Raw genomic sequence first — 17,204 nt, 5'->3', positions numbered from 1 at the left:
TCCGGCGTTGCCGTGAGCTGTGGTGTAGGTTGCAGACGCGGCTCGGATACCGCGTTGCTGTGGCTCTGGCGTACGCTGGTGGCTACAGCTCCGATTCAACCCCTAGCCTGGGAACCTCCATATGCCTCGGAAGCGGCCCAAGAAATAGAACAACAAAAAAGACAAAAAAAAAAAAAAATTGAAAATGGATGGGCTGAGGAGTCCCCACTGTGGCTCAGGTTAAGAACCTGACAGAGTCTCCATGAGGATGTGGGTTCGATCCCTGGCCCCACTCGGTGGGTTAAGAATCCGGTATAGGTGGCAGATGTAGCTTTGATCTGGTGTTGCTGTGCCTGTGGTGTAGGCCAAAGCTGCTTCTCCAATTCTAACTCCAGCCTGGAAACTTCCATATGCCACAGGTGCAGCTGTAAAAAGGAACAAAAATGAAAAAAATGGATGAATTTTTTTTAACTCCAAGACAGGCTTAGAGAGTGAACTGAACAAAAATATAAATGGAATGCATAGGAGAAAAGCTATGAAGAATCAATATAAAAAGTTTAATATACATGAAAAAAACAAAAGGACAGAATCAAAGATTAATCAAATCCAAAGGACATTACGGTTCTCAATAAAGGACCTACAGATGATCTAGCCTTATTCAAAAAATAAATAACTTTTAAAGGCAAAATATCAATTAAATAAACTACTTTTAAATACATTTTCGTGACGTTTAGAAAAACTGAAATGCTTATCAACTTGGAATTCTATATCCCACAGAATTTTAGAAGTCGAGTGTTTGAGCAGAATAAAGTCATTTTTAGACATGTGAAGTCTCAGAAACATTTGTTTTTATGCAAAGTTTTTAGTAAGTTATTTGAGGATTTACTCTGATAAACTCTGCAGCAAGTCCCCCAAAAATGAGAATAGAACAGTCAGAAGAGAGTTCAGAAAAGGAAGTCTCCAGGAAGAGAAGAACAAACAAATAAACTCTAAGCAGGAGGAAGGTACATACTAGAATAAGTGATATACAAGTTTGACAAAATTGAGTATATGATGAAGTAAACATTTCAGAGAAATAAATAAATAAAAAGAAAGGAAGGCAACTGGAAACTTCAACATGAAAAACAAAGAACTGCTCAAAAAGGACATATAATCACAGTTTCCTTGTTAGATGTACAGTAAAAATTTGCATAGTCATAACAAGGTAAACACTGCTTACTGATCCTAAATTTTTAGAATCAACATATAGATAAATAATTGGGTATTCAATTTTGTTTGAGAACATCATTACATTTTCAGAACAGAATGCGAATGTTATTATCTTTAACATTGCTAATATAGAAGTATAGATGACAGAAATTGTGAAGGAGGAGGGTAGAGATGCAAGCCAAAGAAAAGAATAAGAATGCTAATACCTTCCTTTAGAAAGTGGAGCATCAAGAGATACAGTAAATAGCAATATTAATTAAAGGTATACACAGATACATAAATATAAAAGGCAACCGATTGAGAAGTAAAGTACTGTATTTATATCAAATGATAGGAGAAAAGATGAAAGAATATTATAAGTGTGCCGAATCCTCTCCTACTTGGCATCCAGTGGATGCCTCAAATGCCTCAATTTGATAAATCAAGAAACAGTGGTATATACATAGTATCGACAACATAGATTTTTAACATATACTTGGCATGGACTCCACTAGCAGTCTGGTGAAGCCTATGGAACTATTCTCAAAAAAATATTTTAAATGCATAAAATAAAATATATAGAATTGCAAAGGAAATCAATTATACCGAAATAACAAAAATACTACCCAAATATGTGGTATAATAATAGATATGCCTCTTTACTAATGCATTAAATAATTAGATATAATTTAGAAGGAGAGATAAGTGTAAACAATATTTCAAGACAGATTTTGCAACAACCTCATGTCATATGAAAATGCTTCTGAATTCTGTCACTGATAAAATCACAGTACTGCTAATACTACTGTGGATTGTCGCCTGTCCTAAATTTCACTTCGGATATAACTTTTTCCCCCTATCCAAGCACATAGACCTCATGAATTCCATTAACTCCAGGTTAAAAATCTCTGACTTAAAAGTATAGGGAAGAAATTTAAATAAAATAAAAATGTTTGCCTTTGGAAAATGCCACAGGGTTAATGGATATGGTAAGGTAAAAAACTGCTGCTATGTACTATTTGATTTAACTTTAATCACATGTATGCATTAATTTGATAACAACATTTAAAAGACTTTACCTAAAATTTAAAATATACGTATGTAACACAATATATATGTGCATATATGTACACAATAAATGATATATTAATATAAAATGCTGGGCCCTATATATCTCGAACTTGATCATTATCTAAAAATAAAAAATTCCTAAGCCCTTACTTACCTTGAAATCAATGGTACAGACAGTTCTCAGTGTTCCAATAACACAAGGAAACTATCAAAGGTCAGTAAACATCTTGATATTAATAACAAAACAATTACATGAGATTATTTGACATGAACATAGATCCTTTTTAAAAACCCTAGGAAATCCCTATTCATCAGTAATTGTATTTATTCAATTGTAGGCAGGAAAATTCATCTGCAGAGGAAAGCAGACGTCATAGTCTTGGTCAAACCTGAAAAAGACCTCAAGTAAAATAGAATCTAATTGACCTATGTTATTTCTTAATCAAGGCATCTACAGTGTCAAGGAGAGAAACATAACAGGAAAATATACCAATAGCAATGTAGGGTTATTATAAACAGGCATTTGGCAGATAACAGGGGAATGACTTTAAATTACACAAATGTGTTCCCATTAAATGTAGCAATAACTGAGATTATGCACATGAATGTTCTCTGTGAACTAAAGAGACAGGCATTGGGGAATATTGGAGAGTTCCAGTCTCAGTAATAAAGAGGTATTAATGATGTGTCTTTAGACATGCCTTTAAGTTTTCCTCATGAAAAAAATAGGGGGAGGGATTATTCTGTAATAATGTTTGGTCACATATGATTCTAAAGATTTTCAATTTAATCTATGATTTAAATGTAAATTTGTATTTTCTTATTAGTATTAGACACTAAACAAGCATTTGGTTGCTTGACAGGAATATTCCTTAACTTCCTCTGGGTATAATCTTCAGTATAACAAATCAAAAATTCCTTAATCTTCATAGTGAAACAAATTTAAATAGAGGTTTCTCATTTTATAAAAATTTTTTGCATCATTAAAACTGTTCACCAGCAAGCACTGTAAGAAATCATTGAAAACTGAGAGGCATTATATTGGGCATGCTCTATACATAACTAGCTGATCTACACTTGAGGTTACATTTTACTTTTTATTTTTGAAAACTGAATGCAGATTCTTAAAAATATCTCTGAAGTTGGCAAGAATCACACTTTAACTGTAATTATGTAAAGCCATAATTTATAGAGTACCTCCATTTAATAGTCTACAGCTCTCTATCCTAATTTTACACTAAAATTGTAATAAGATCTTAGAGAATATTAAAAATAAATATACTTCCTTCAATTACAATGATTTCATTGAATTTAAAAGATCTATTAAATTTTTTTCATTTTAATGTATTACTAAAGATTGATATACATAGAAAAAATGTACAGTGTCTCTGCAAAAAGTCATAGTGTCTGGCTCAATATCTATAATAAGTGAATTCATCTGTGAAATCCTACAACTAAATCAAGAAATAAAACATTGCCAGCACCCCAAAAGACCCTCCCCTTATACTCCTTTCTAGTTACTAATATACCCAGAGTAACTACTTTTGCTTTAGAAGCCACACAAGTCAGCTTTGTCAGTTACTCTACTTCATACAAGTAGAATCATATAGTATATACAATTTTGTGTTTGGTTCATGCACTCAGCATTATGCTTGTGAAACTGATTTATAGTTGTGTGCAGCTGTAGATCATACCTTTTCACTACTGTATACTTTTCCCCATTGAGAATAAACAACAATTCATTAATGCATTCTGTATTTGTTGAACATTTGTGTAGCTTCTCAGTTTGGGATATTGTACAGTGCTGCTCTGAATATATGTATGCATATCTGTTGGATATATACTTAGAAGCGGAATTGGAATTACAGGTATTCATTCATAGGTTCAACTTTAGTAGATACTAAACAGTTTCTTAAGTGGTTGTGCCATTTACATTCTCACTAGCAGAGTATTAGAGCTCAGGTTTTTCCATATCCCTACCAACACTAAGCATTTTCTTTCTAAAAGGCCAATTACTTTTAATTCAGTAAATATTCATTGAATACTTATTAAAGTTAGCCACTTTAAATTGGTTACTTTTCTAAAGACCACAAGGGGAAAGATCCAGAGAGCAAAAATGCTTTAATTATACAAAATACCTTTCCAAACCATCATTTCTGAGCATTCAAGCCTCTACCACCTAGCTAACAAAAGCAACATGATTTTATTTGGAACAAGAAAGCGAAGACACCACTAGAAACTATGACATGGCCCTCAGAAATAGAGGGCTAAACAACACTTATCTTAGGTAATATCATAAAGTCCACCAACCTACTAGTCAACTTAAGACTAAATAAAGAGATAATCTACTTAACTGAGAGCAAAAGAAATACCATACACCTGTTCCTTTTCCTTACGGCAGAAGACTCAGATGGATTATCTAAGGCCCTCTTCTGACCTAAGAGCTATGTTTTATTTAGTCTTCAGTGTGGTTTTGTTCCCCTTTCCTTGAAAAACCTTTAAAAATCAGGACATGTTACATAGGCATCAAGAATTCAGACTTTGCTGGAAAGAAACAAGACTGGGTAACAATAAGCCCAGCACATGGAAAAAAATAACATCTCCTTTTGGTTGAGTCAAGTGATCTCTGAATTTCCAGGGTTCCCTTTATCTCTAATTACCTGTATCATGAGGAATGGGCCCAGAGCAGAAATGAGCTCCAAGTTATTAAAATCTAGGCCCAGTTCATTCTTTGCATTACCTTCCTCACCCTGGAGTTTAAATGCTTACAAAACAGACCCTTAATATGGAGGCATCAACATTTTATAATAAGCTATCGAGGACTTAAAGAATTTTTTTTAATGGCTCTGGATTATATAATTTTTTTAACAACTGACAATGACTACAGATCCATGAGAATTTTTAAAAATGGCTCCAGATTATATATAATTTTGTGATGACTGACAATGTCTACAAATCCATAAATATATCACAACATAGGGATAGACTTGACTTACAGGCCAGCATAGTGGGACACTGGATTCTGAGTATCTTTCCTCAGACAGAAGTTCTTCCTATACTTTTAAGGAAGAATTATATTATAAAATTCTAAACTGCTCAACAGTGGTGTCAGAAATATCTGTATAAGATCAAAGTCTGGTTCATTAAGAATGGGAAGGTTATGATTCAAGACAAACTGCCATCACAGATTAAAGCATATTATCACCCCAAGCATAGTAGTCCCTTCGCAGAATGTTATGCATTCCTTTGATATTTTGTCCACAAGACAAAAATGAACAACAGATCATAATATTACAAGGTAATCTATATTCTCCAAATACACCAGAGTAGGACAAAGAGGATACTCGGCTATTCAGTAAAATGGATGTAGCTCTACTGGATATTTAGTTTACATTATAAGGCATAATAACCCCTGGAAAAGCTCAATGAGGTAATAAACTTATTATATTTTTGTCTTGCTGCTATTTTATTTCTATTTCTTTCCTGAAAAATATAAAAAGGAAAGTTTCTTAAAAGCAATTTCTGTAAGTGAATTTGAGGTCAGTAGAACATAACTATACAGAAAATGTTTGAAGGACACAATGTGATGTTAACTTGAAGTAATGTGATGTTTACTTAAGGAGCTGAGAAACTGCTGCTGGGCTGCTGTGAAGCCATTAGTGGCAAGTTCAATGTCAACCAAGGTGAGAGGTTAGGCATAAAGCTTACCAACAAAAGCAAAGATCTGACCATCAAGTTTTCATTAAAATCATTACAGAAAGAGAATAGTGCCATCATGGCCAGGGCGCCCACTGACTAAGAACCCCATCTGGCCTCATCCAGGTGTATATCCAACTGCTTCCTACATGCATCATCTTTAAAGCAATTTCCTTAGTGCCCACTTTTTCTAATCTGCTAGCATCTTGATGGATGTTGCTTTCGTTTGTTGAAAAGAAGTACCTGCACGGAAAAGATTCTTTCCAATATGGTTAAAAAAAAAAAAAATCAAGAGGTAACTAATTCAAAATAGCAGATAATACCACAAAGTATTGCTATATCTCAGAAACATAGAAAAACACTTTCTTTCCTTTTTAAACTCCCTAAATTGCACTGAATATGCGTGTATATTTAACTAGCAACATAAAAAGTCCTTCTCTCAGTCATTTATAGGCAAGTTTTCATTGAAAAGCAACTTCAGCTTGTGACTTCCCCAAACCCTTTCCCTTCATTTAAGCTTCCTTGAATAAGCAAGGCCATTTTTCATTGCCCAACCATCATGGGATTGAAATTCAAATAACTGCGTAATTTAACTAAGAACATTATAAGGACGTTGTATATGTTGCAGTAAGTCACAGAGCATATCTCAAAAGCAATGCAAATTATAATAAGATATACACCTTTCTTTTTATGCCTTGTACCAACCTTCAGATTCAGTTGAGAGTTGACGATAAATCCTTTTGGCATAAATATCAGGCATATTCCAAAACAAGAAAAAGTCACAACTGTGTGTACCAACATAAACTGCATCTCATCACTAACATGTGCAGTATGAAGATGTCCTTTCTAAAATATCCTCACCCCACTGAGGGCCAGCGTTGAGCAACTGATCCTCCCAACTGGATAAGCGACCCTGTGCCCTCTCATTCTCACTGTGTCTTTCCAGAAGCTACAGGCTAATTTCAAGGGTCTCACTTCTCTGTAAGAACAGTGCTACCCTTCTGGTGACAAAAAGCTGATAAACAATTACCTTGATTTTTTTAAAGTGCATTCAAATGGATGGTAAAATACTCAAGTAAAGCTTCATTTTATAAAGAAATCTAGAACATTAATAGACTCACGTTAAATACTGTCCACTATTTTTCTTTTCTTTAACTAAAACAAAAGTATCTCTCTCTCCTCCTTTGATCCCCCCTGTGGTCCTGATCCACTTTGGGCCTGTATTTCTTCTCCCAGATAATAATCTCTCAAAAAGTGTCTGCTCAGCATCAAACCGTTCTCATGGGCTAATGCAGATATTAAAGTAAGGTAGAAAAATTTTGCTCTGTACCTTCTACACAGGAGTTGCCTGGAAACCAGAATCACACAATGCAGATGACAGGTCTGTCCTAACAACAGCCCTAGGACATTTGGAGTATGGCTTTTTCTGACAAAATCGTTAGCTGATAAGTTCACAGAAGACAGTAAAATTCAAACTCCTGGGACACTTTGAAGGAATTACTCCCTCAAAAAGAACAATCTGAAAGTTCAGGCCTCACAGAAAACAGCCTACCTTGAGAACGTGCAGTTCCGTCAGGCAAATGTTCTTGCATAAATCACTTGTGGAATATTATGAAACATTACCCAAAAAAAGAAAGAAAAGAAAGGAGATGCATTTTGAACAGATCTCCAGGACTACATCATGATACAAATTTGGTCAAGGGTTTTTACTTGGAAAAGAAGAATTAGTGTCCAGTGAGCTCCATTCACTACTGGTCTCCATTGGAGACTAATGGACTAATTAGAATAAAACATTTCTCAAAGATAGCCACTATCCTTTCTAAATCTAAAAGGGGTTATTCAGCCTTTATTATAATTTAGTCATTCAGCATATAAGAAATGAAGAGTAACCATAAATACATGATGGTAGTATTTGTGACACATATTCAGATACACTGACTGCTAAGTGTAAAACAGATTCCTTTCTAAATAATGGAATGACATCATAGACTTCCTCAAACTCTATGCACAAAGAGAATCTCTGTGAAAGTTAAGATGAGAGACATTTTCTGATGATTATAAATATAGCTAAGTTTTCTAAAAGACAATAATGAATTACATTCAAATGAGACTGACTTTTAATCCTGGGTCAAAAATATATTAAAACCCATGTTTTTAATGCAAACACAATTCCCCATTGTAAAACTTCTTTTTATGGATTTATTATATAGGTCAAAGATTCCCAAAGGAGGAATCTCAGAGCAATAGCAGGAGGGATGTAAAGATAACATGCTTCAGGTCTAATCTTAAAAGGCTTCTCAGGGATGACTTCCTTGAAGCTCAGCAAACTAGTTTTTATAGTTATGTGCTTGTATTCACTAGCATATGACTGGTATATATCACAAATGGCTTTAACATGAGATTGCCCATTACAAGTCAATATCCTATTTTTAAATGCAGACCAAATATACTAAATTTAATCTGGTTACTGAGTTTAGCTCATGACCATATATACACATGCCATCAAATCATGGCCAGGACACCGAAATTTCTGTATTCCCAGATTCACCTATAAGCAACTTAAAAGCACAGATTGACAAAGTTCCTAAGCTTCTCTTCCATACTTTTGCCATCATTCCTGCCACCACACTGTAGAAACAAAATCAGAGACCCTACATGCTTATACAACAGCCTTGGCAAGACAATGAGACAACAAACCACCACTCCCTTTTGAATGAATTAGAAACAGGCCCACTACCAGACTCTAACTTGGGAAGCTTGAACCCCAAACCAAACACAGAGAAAAGTGAGTGCATTACAATAATCCAATCCAGTTTGGTCTAATTTTTCTATCAGTTGTTCCCTGTAGCCCTGAGATTAGACTTTAGTCCCCACAGCAGACACCTAACACGATCTCTTGTGATTTGGCGATACTTTATCGTGGATAATTTTTACTCTTTGAATCTATTTTTTTCCCTTCTGTAAGTATTCAGCCAGCCTTGGTTAAATTCTCTGGAGGACTGTTTTTCATTTTTCTTGTCCCTCATCTTGACCAAACTTCCTTTCTCTTTCTAGCAGTGTTTGCCATTGTTCGTTTGGGTTTGGTTGTTTGTTTGCTTTTCTATTTTTATTATCAGAGAGAAGAATATTTTTGATTTTCAGATGAGTGGATTTTTAAATGAGATTACTAAATTCATTCTGTTTGATATTTGACAAATATTTCCTGAGCAAATATTCTGTGCCAGCCACTGTGCTAAATAAATACTAACAGTGCACTGTCAAAAAACAGGAATTGACCTTTATTCTTCCCTCATGCAGCTGTCAATGTAGTAGGGGAGACAGGCAGTAAATAAGTAAACATAATGACATAAAGTTCTATAATTGTAAGCTTACAAAAAACAAATGTGGTGAAAAGCCAGAAAAAAAAAAGGGGCAGGGTAAAATTTAGATTAAGTAGCAAGGAAGACCTCTCTCAACTTGACATTTTGGTCGTATCCTGAAGGATAAGAAAAAGCTTGACATGGTGGGTGGATGTGGGGAAGGGGACAGTTCTACACAGCAGGAATAGCATATGCAAAGGCCCTATTTGGGGACAGTTTTTGACATATTCCCCCAAATGAATGATAGTATGATTTCAACTGCATAAATGAGAGAGTAATGGCTCAAACTGAAGTTACGGATGTAAGCAGAAGCCATATCCTGCAAAACCTATTGGTCAGGGCCAAGAATTTGGATTGAATTCCAGTTATGATGAGAAGCCATTGGAGGATGTTAAACAAGAGGCTAACATGATATGATTTATATTTTGTGACATGATTATATTTCAAAGAGATTGTTTGGGCTGTGTGACAAAAATATTTGTGAGAGAAGGGTGAAAGGGTAAGCAGAGTGACCATGGAGAAACTATTGCATAAGTTCAGAAGAAAAATGGTAGAACAGGGAGGTGGCAATGGAGAAAAGAATAGAAGTGGAGAGCTCAAGACAGAATTTGAAAATAGAAAAACTGGGATTTTTCTGGCAGCTTTTAAACATAATGATACATATTTGCCAGAATATCTGACTATAAGCAATACATACAGGTATGCAGTCATGACTTCACTTCCATTGTGATAATAACAGGTATCATCAGTTGGATGATACCAATTTAAAGCAAAGAATAATTAGAGAAAATATTTAAATTCACCCATAATGAAGTTTTTTTCAAGGAATATTAAACACCTTTTCAGTTGAATAATCCCCTTATAGTTATAAACAACATATTAAGGGTTTTTGTCTTTGTTAAAAAACAAGTTCAGCACCATAGAAATATTATTTTTTCCATGGCTAATATATCGTTCGCTAATTTTTTCTTTTTGGCTGCGCCCACAGCTTGCAAAAGTTTCCCAGGCCAGGGATCAAACCCCGTCACAGCAGTGACCTGAGCCACATAAGTGACAACACCAGATCCTTAACCAGTAGGCCACTGGGGAACTCCAAAAAAGGGATATTGTGGACTACATTAGGTGCACATTTCACCGGCCCAGCATGCTATCCCATTACTCATCTGATAAAAGCACCCCTTTTGCTTTGGCAATATTCCTCCCCCATACTTGTAGCTTAGGTATGTACTTGGCCCATGCTTGACTCTGTATCTGATATCCATCCCCCCACACACAAATAGTAATAACAATAATTGTACAGGGATGGGTATGTACCTAAATCAGGCCTTCTCTGAGGTTTTCTGAATTACACATAGAGGGTGGCTCTCTCTTCCAAATGGAGAATTGGAGCTGTCAGTATGGAGGACACTTCAGTTCAGCCTGAGCCCTAGTAGTAAATCAGAGCAGAGTCAATTAGAAGCTAACGGAAAAGAGAGGTTCTAAAATCCAACTAGTTCAAATTAGACTGAGTTGAGTTTATTTTACTACAACTGAGAGACTCTTAACATAAAGGGAAATATATTTCATAAAGAGAACCCAAAAGATATGGGGTAAAAAGTCCTAAAGGTTAAAGTTTAAGTTTCAAAAAACTGAAAAGCTAACCTTAGATCTTTGGGATTTTGCCCATTTGCTTTATTTTGAAGGGTAGAATTTTATATATTTATTTTATGTAACTCTAATATGCCCATGGTTCGAACAAAAATTCAAACAAAATGGATATATGTTTGCCTGTGAGCACGCATGTGTGTATGAATTTAAGATTGCCTATGTATATCACGCATCTGGAAGGACATTCAAGAATCTGTTAACAGTGCTTGCCTCTGGGAGAGGCAAGAAAACAAAGGGATAGAAGTGGGAGAAAGTAACATGGGTTATGTTAGGAATATAACCAAAGAGACGAGAAAGCAGATCTGAAACAGCTTATTTGAAAGCAGTGGTATCGAAATATGTACAGCAGATACATTCAGATGTTTCAATAAAATGATTACATTAGGTTATTACTGAAGAAAACTATGAGTCTAGGGTGAATAATGTGTGTGATCACATTATTCTGATGTAAGTATGTCTTCTGAACGTCTATTTTGCTCCAATCAGTAAGATACATATTAGGAGAGAACATGAAAAGCTAAGGACAATCTGCTTATCTGAGTAAGAGAGAGGGCAGATGGTAAAAAGAAAAAAAAAATCATGTTCTATAAGAATCTCATATAAGTCTGAATCAGCTCCAATCTGCTGGACTTTGGAAGTGAAAAATGTTTAACCTATTCATATGTGGATATTTCATTTCAATTATTGAAGTTTAGTTAAGGATGGTCTATTAGGAAAGGCAGCAAAAGAAAGAAGCATATATTTTCCTATACTAATGACTATGGACAAGGAGGAGGCAGAGAAGAGAAAAGGAAAAAGTGAGCCCAACACACTCCCCAGATCCTTCAAGGGAACAGAAAGGAGGCAGAGGTTGCAGTTATGTTAGGAATTCACAGCAACGCTGAACGACTATGGTTTCCTCCTCACCCTTTGCTGGCCCTTTCCATGTAGACATTTCTCTTCTTCCTCCACACATTCTCTGCATGGGCAAATCTGCCCAACTCTTGGCCTTCTTCAACAAGCACCTCTACCTCAAACACAACCAAGTTATGTGCATGAGTGTGTGTGTGTGTGTGTGTGTGTGTGTGTGTGTGTGTGTGTGTGTACACATATCCACTTCTCATTTCTAGCCTAAGCCCTAGCTCCATGTTTTTACCTAGAGCACCCTCTCTTGGTGACCTAAGCCACTAAAGTCTAACGCATTTGCAAGTAACTCTATTCTCCAATCCTCAAACCTATATGTTTTTCTGATTCCCAAAGCATCGCCATGCATTGAACTATCCAAACTAGAAATCTCTGAATTACCTTCAAAGATCCATAGTTCAAGATTCAACTCCCATAGGTTCCACTGTGGCTCAGGGGTAACAAATCTGACTAGTATTCATTGAAGATTCAGGTTCAATTCCTGGCCCCGCTTAGTGGGTTAAGGATATGGCATTGCCATGCCATCTGTGTAGGCCACAGACGAGGCTCAGATCCCACATTTCTGTGGCTGTGGCTGTGGCTGTAGGCTAGCAGCTGCAGCTCTGATTGGACCCGTAGGCTGGGAAGTTCCATATTCTGCTGGTGAGTCCTTAAAAAGAAAAAAAAAAAAAAAAAAAAAAAGATTCAACTCCAAAGATACTTCCTCTGAAATGTTAACCAATCTCTTCAGAGCTATAAACTTTTCTGGGTATATCTGTAGTTTTTAAAATGTCTGTATTTTATATATAGCATTTATATACTGTATTGCCTAGTTTTCTATGTGTGACGTTCTTTGACATTAGACTGGCAGTTTCCAGAGGGCCAGAGATACAGTTACTGCATTTTTCAACACCCAGAATCTAGTACTGTATCTATCGCATAGGTAAAAGCTCAATTATTATTCACTGAATTCATTTGATTCCACTTCATTTTATATTATAATGCATTATTAAACTACCATTTTAACCATGTAGCATTAACTTTACATATATTTATAATTTCACTGTGAGAATATGCAGAAGATGAAAATGTACAACAGAAGTGAATATCAGGTGGATGATTTTAGATCTGCAGCTGCCATTATTTATACTTTAAGAATTATGAACTATGTGAGTAATGGCATACAGTATAAATTCATGTGATTGCCATGTGTAGGATATGTGAGAAAAAAAGAGGGAGACAGAGGGGTACACATCTGTGTTATTAAAACCGCGTGTATGTTTAAAACTATTTTCAGACTTCACAGGATCATTGGGTACAAACCCACGACCTCCACATTTTGTCTACACTTAACTAGATTCTCTGCATTTTTTCTTCACTTTTTTCCCTGCTTCTGTCAGAGGCTAATTCAGACTCACTCAAGTCCTAAAGGACTCAGGGAGCATGACCACATCTTTGTTATCATCTTGTTAATAATTGAAGAGAGATTGTTTACCCTACCATTCTGTCAAGTTCCCATTCCTGGCTCTCTTCAACACCCAACACAAAGTAAAAATTTACTTAGTTAAATTCAGTAACATTCAATAAACATGTACTGACTACACATGCACCAAAGCCTTCTGCTATGGGCCAGGATAGCAGAACGATAGATTCAGGCAACACCCATTCTCGAGTAGCTTTCAATTAAGCAAACGAAAAAGTTCACAATAAAAATGTTTAAACTCTCTAATCTTATCACACATACCTAGTGTGCAATCCAATAAGTAAATCCTTCAGCCACAGAGCAATTTTTCCAATAGGATGATACTTTTTCAAGGCTTAGTGCCTTTGACAAAAACAAAAACGATGATTTTTCTTACTAATACTTTAGAGAAATAATTATACGTGTGATTTTTTTTTTTTTTTTCAAAACTGTGCCTTTCATGTCCTGTTCGGGAAGTTAGTACCAAAATAAATGTCCATCAGTGCTCATGGGAACGGAAAAACAAGGAAAAGACAAAGAGGGTTCTTGCAGTTGAGTTACTCAGGAATACCTACATACTTGGGCTGGAATTTTAAGAAGCAGCCCTAGGGAGCCAAATGAATACAGAAATAATTTTCCTTTTTTTTCCTAAGTATTGTGAAATGATCACCACAATAAGTTTAGTTAACATCCATTACCACACAGTTACCATTTTTTTCTTGTGATATGAACTTTTTAGGTTACTGTCTTAGCAACTCTCAAATATGCAACACATTAACTACAGTCACAGTTATACAAAATTATATGGAAGGTTATATAAGAAAGTTTGCTTAAAGAGAGCATTGTAAATGCCCTCACACATTAAGACTTACTCTAAATCTTTTAATTCTAGTTTAGCAATCAAACACAAGCACAGTAAAACCAACCACAGCAATACAATCACAGCAGAATGATGAAGGGAAAAGTTACAGAATGCATACACTAAATTTTTAATCCTAACATTAAAAAAAAAATAGATAAGATCTTTAAAAGTGAGGACAAGAAGAAAGGAAAGACTAGGCTGTTGCATTGCACATGCACACAGTCCTGTACTTCCCGGAAATACAGTCAGTGCCTAAAAAGAGTGCCCACAGGATAAGTCCCAGAAACCAGAAGCCCCGCAGGTGAAAAATAAAATCAACCAGGCTCAGAGTCCTGGAAGCCAAGATGCGACTCTATAAATGTTCATATTTCTGTAATATTCCCAATACCGCAATCAAAAATAAAAACAGAAAACCCTGTTAGGCATACTGGCTTCCTGCTCTGCTTTGAGAAGAAGGAAAATCACAGGCAGAAATGCAGAAAGTTAGTGATGAGATTCTGGGTCTTGCTACTGTGAGCAAGTAGATCACTCAGGACACAATACTCCCTGGAGAAAGAGTCACACGCACAGCTTTAAAAAGTCAGGAAGAAAAGTCCAGAGTAGTTTCCTTCCATCCAGGGTCATCATCTTATGAACTATGTGACTGGCCCCGGCACCTTACCTAGACATCAAAAATCACCTGGAACATCCTCTACATATAGGAAAGATAAAGAAGAGAGGACTCCGGTGTGAAATCAAGGGGAGGGGGAAGCAGGGGGAACTGCCTTCCACTTTTAAGAGCATCATCAATTAAACCCAGGGGAGGCGGGAACAGTTTACTAGTTAATTAGTCCAGGGATGAGGTTCTTTCATGTGTAATTCAGAACAGGAACACCTGGTGTGCGGCTCTTCAAAGCACGAAGGGGGAGCAGGGAAGCCAAACAATGCAAGAGAGGTCACAACAGAAAGCAACAGCACTAGAACAAAAACTGTTTCTCTCTGACCTTCACCCTGCGGTAAAATAAAGTGAGATTCCTGAGGGCCCCCTCCCGCACTTAGGTCCAAGGGAGAACAAACAGCTCCTGGCCCACTCAGGGAGTTCTAAAAAGACACGGTGTCAACTAATTGTTTTATAACTCAATTAAAAAGAAAACAGAGAGCCAGAGAAATGCAAATACGGATCTAATGATTATAATCACATTCTGATATATGGCACACACCAAAAATATTGATATGCTCTCTCTCTGTTGTATGACCAGGACTGCCCAGGTAACATTCAACAACATTGGGAAGGGAGGCCTCTACTTGGGGACAAATTACCTTGTTCTACTGAATCCAAAATTGAGCCACTTGCTAATGGAACACCTCTCGTTGTGAATTCTAATACGGTGAGGTCACTTTTTTTTTTTTTTTTTTTAAGATTGTTGCTTCTAAACATTCTGGTTGTAGACAGGTTGATAAATGCAGGTGAAGAAACATTAGTGTTTAAATTGAGCCAAATAATATATGATTTCAGCTGTGGTATCCATTTAAAGAAAAAATAATAAATTCTTAGGGGTGTTATTAGTGGGTTCTTTCAGAAGGAATGAGGGAAAGTATCCTGGAATGGATGGAATCTGGTACCTTTTAAAAATCACCACCATAAGAAATTCTACAACACAGAACACAGTGTCTGAAGATGGAAAAAAGCCTGCCATAAAGAGTTTTAACCTAATTTTAAAGATTGCAGGATCAGAAGAAAATGGCTTAACAGTTTCTAACATTGATTATACTTGTTTCTGCTCTAGGGAAAACTTTAATAAAAACTACCTCATATCCTCTGTGTGTGTGTGTGTGTGTGTGTGTGTGTTGTGGGGGTGTAAATGTGTAAGCAAATACACATAACAAAAGTAGACTTCTGATCCATTAAACCAAAGGCATATAAGAGACAGGGAGGTGGACAAGAAAGTGAAGAAATTGTGAAAATGTTCTTAGCATATTTCTATAGCCCCATATCTATAATTAAAGATTAAACAATGAGCCAGAGATGGAAGAGATGAGTAAAAATACGGAATTATCTGGTGGCACAAGGAAAACGAAAGTCACTCTAATGGCAAAGGAAAAGCAAAAATAAGTGTAGACAACCAACATGTGACTAATACAGTGTGTGAAGACCCACTTTTAAACCACTGACCACAGGGACCATATTCTTCCAGCCATTCAAAATTTTTCTTTCAGTTTCTAGCCATTTAAGCAATAATCCAGAAAAATAAGAGTATCTCTCCTCTGGATTTTTAAATTCACTTATTTATTTATATGTGTCAAAATCTATCCTAAACAGAAAGAATGAAAATCAGCTCAGACTAAAAAGGAGGAAAAGCAGCCTTGCCATGAGTCGGACTTGGAAGACAGACACAGAAAAAGGCAAATATTAAAAACAGAAAACACTGTTTCTTCAAAGGTCATGCAGTAGTTGCAAAATGCCATTAGGACGCCTCTCATTTTTTACCAGCATCACCCTAGACCCACTTGCTTTTTTCATTTCCTATAAGGAATACCAATTGCTGCTAAATGATCCTGCTCTAAACTATGACAACCTCCAACCCCTAGTTAATTTTCACTTCTTATCCCACCTCAGAATCAGCAACCTACCCCAAACTGATTCTTCCTTCTTGTAAAGTCTCCTTAGAATCCTCAGCAAGAACCCAGCCTCTTGTGCGCAGCGGGTTAACATTTCAGTGTTGTCACTGCAGCAGCTCAGGTTGCTATTGTGGTGTGGGTTCCATTCCTGGCCCGGGGACTTCCACATAACATGGGTATGGCAAAAAAAAAATTGCTCCCTCTTAACTCTTGGTGAGGAAATTCCATGCTTCTTTGAAACTCTCTTCAAATATATGATACATAGATATATGTGACAGGTGTACAATAATGTAAATAAATACCACATATAATAATTGCAACAGGACAGGTAAAAACAAAGTACTCTGGAGCCTCGGAGGACAGAAGGATGGCTATCAGGATGGAGTCTGGGAATGCTGAGAGAGGAAGCAGCATATGACCTGGACCTTAAAAGAGATGTCAGGAGGCCTGAGGACAGGCA

The 17,204-nt window shown here is 36.2% G+C and overlaps 1 protein-coding gene across 28 annotated transcripts in view; it reads right to left on the bottom strand.

The window, feature by feature from the left end:
• SOX5 (SRY-box 5) overlaps positions 1-17,204 on the bottom strand; it is a 1,006,514-nt gene that overhangs the window by 562,765 nt on the left and 426,545 nt on the right. For 5 of the 28 annotated variants that reach the window (XM_021092929.1, XM_021092927.1, XM_021092926.1 and 2 more), the window contains one exon: positions 10,608-10,719. The exons of 22 other annotated variants lie outside the window; for them this stretch is intronic. The gene's annotated coding sequence lies outside the window, so the exon portion shown is untranslated. Of the gene's footprint in view, positions 1-10,607; positions 12,355-17,204 lie in introns of those variants that run through there. One more of the 28 variants, XM_021092951.1, reaches the window with a different exon arrangement.

This window comes from Sus scrofa, chromosome 5, assembly GCF_000003025.6.
Source record: "Sus scrofa isolate TJ Tabasco breed Duroc chromosome 5, Sscrofa11.1, whole genome shotgun sequence".
NCBI lineage: Eukaryota > Metazoa > Chordata > Mammalia > Artiodactyla > Suidae > Sus > Sus scrofa.
Note: the sequence above shows the minus strand (reverse complement) of the source record. Positions and strands in the feature narration are given on the sequence as shown.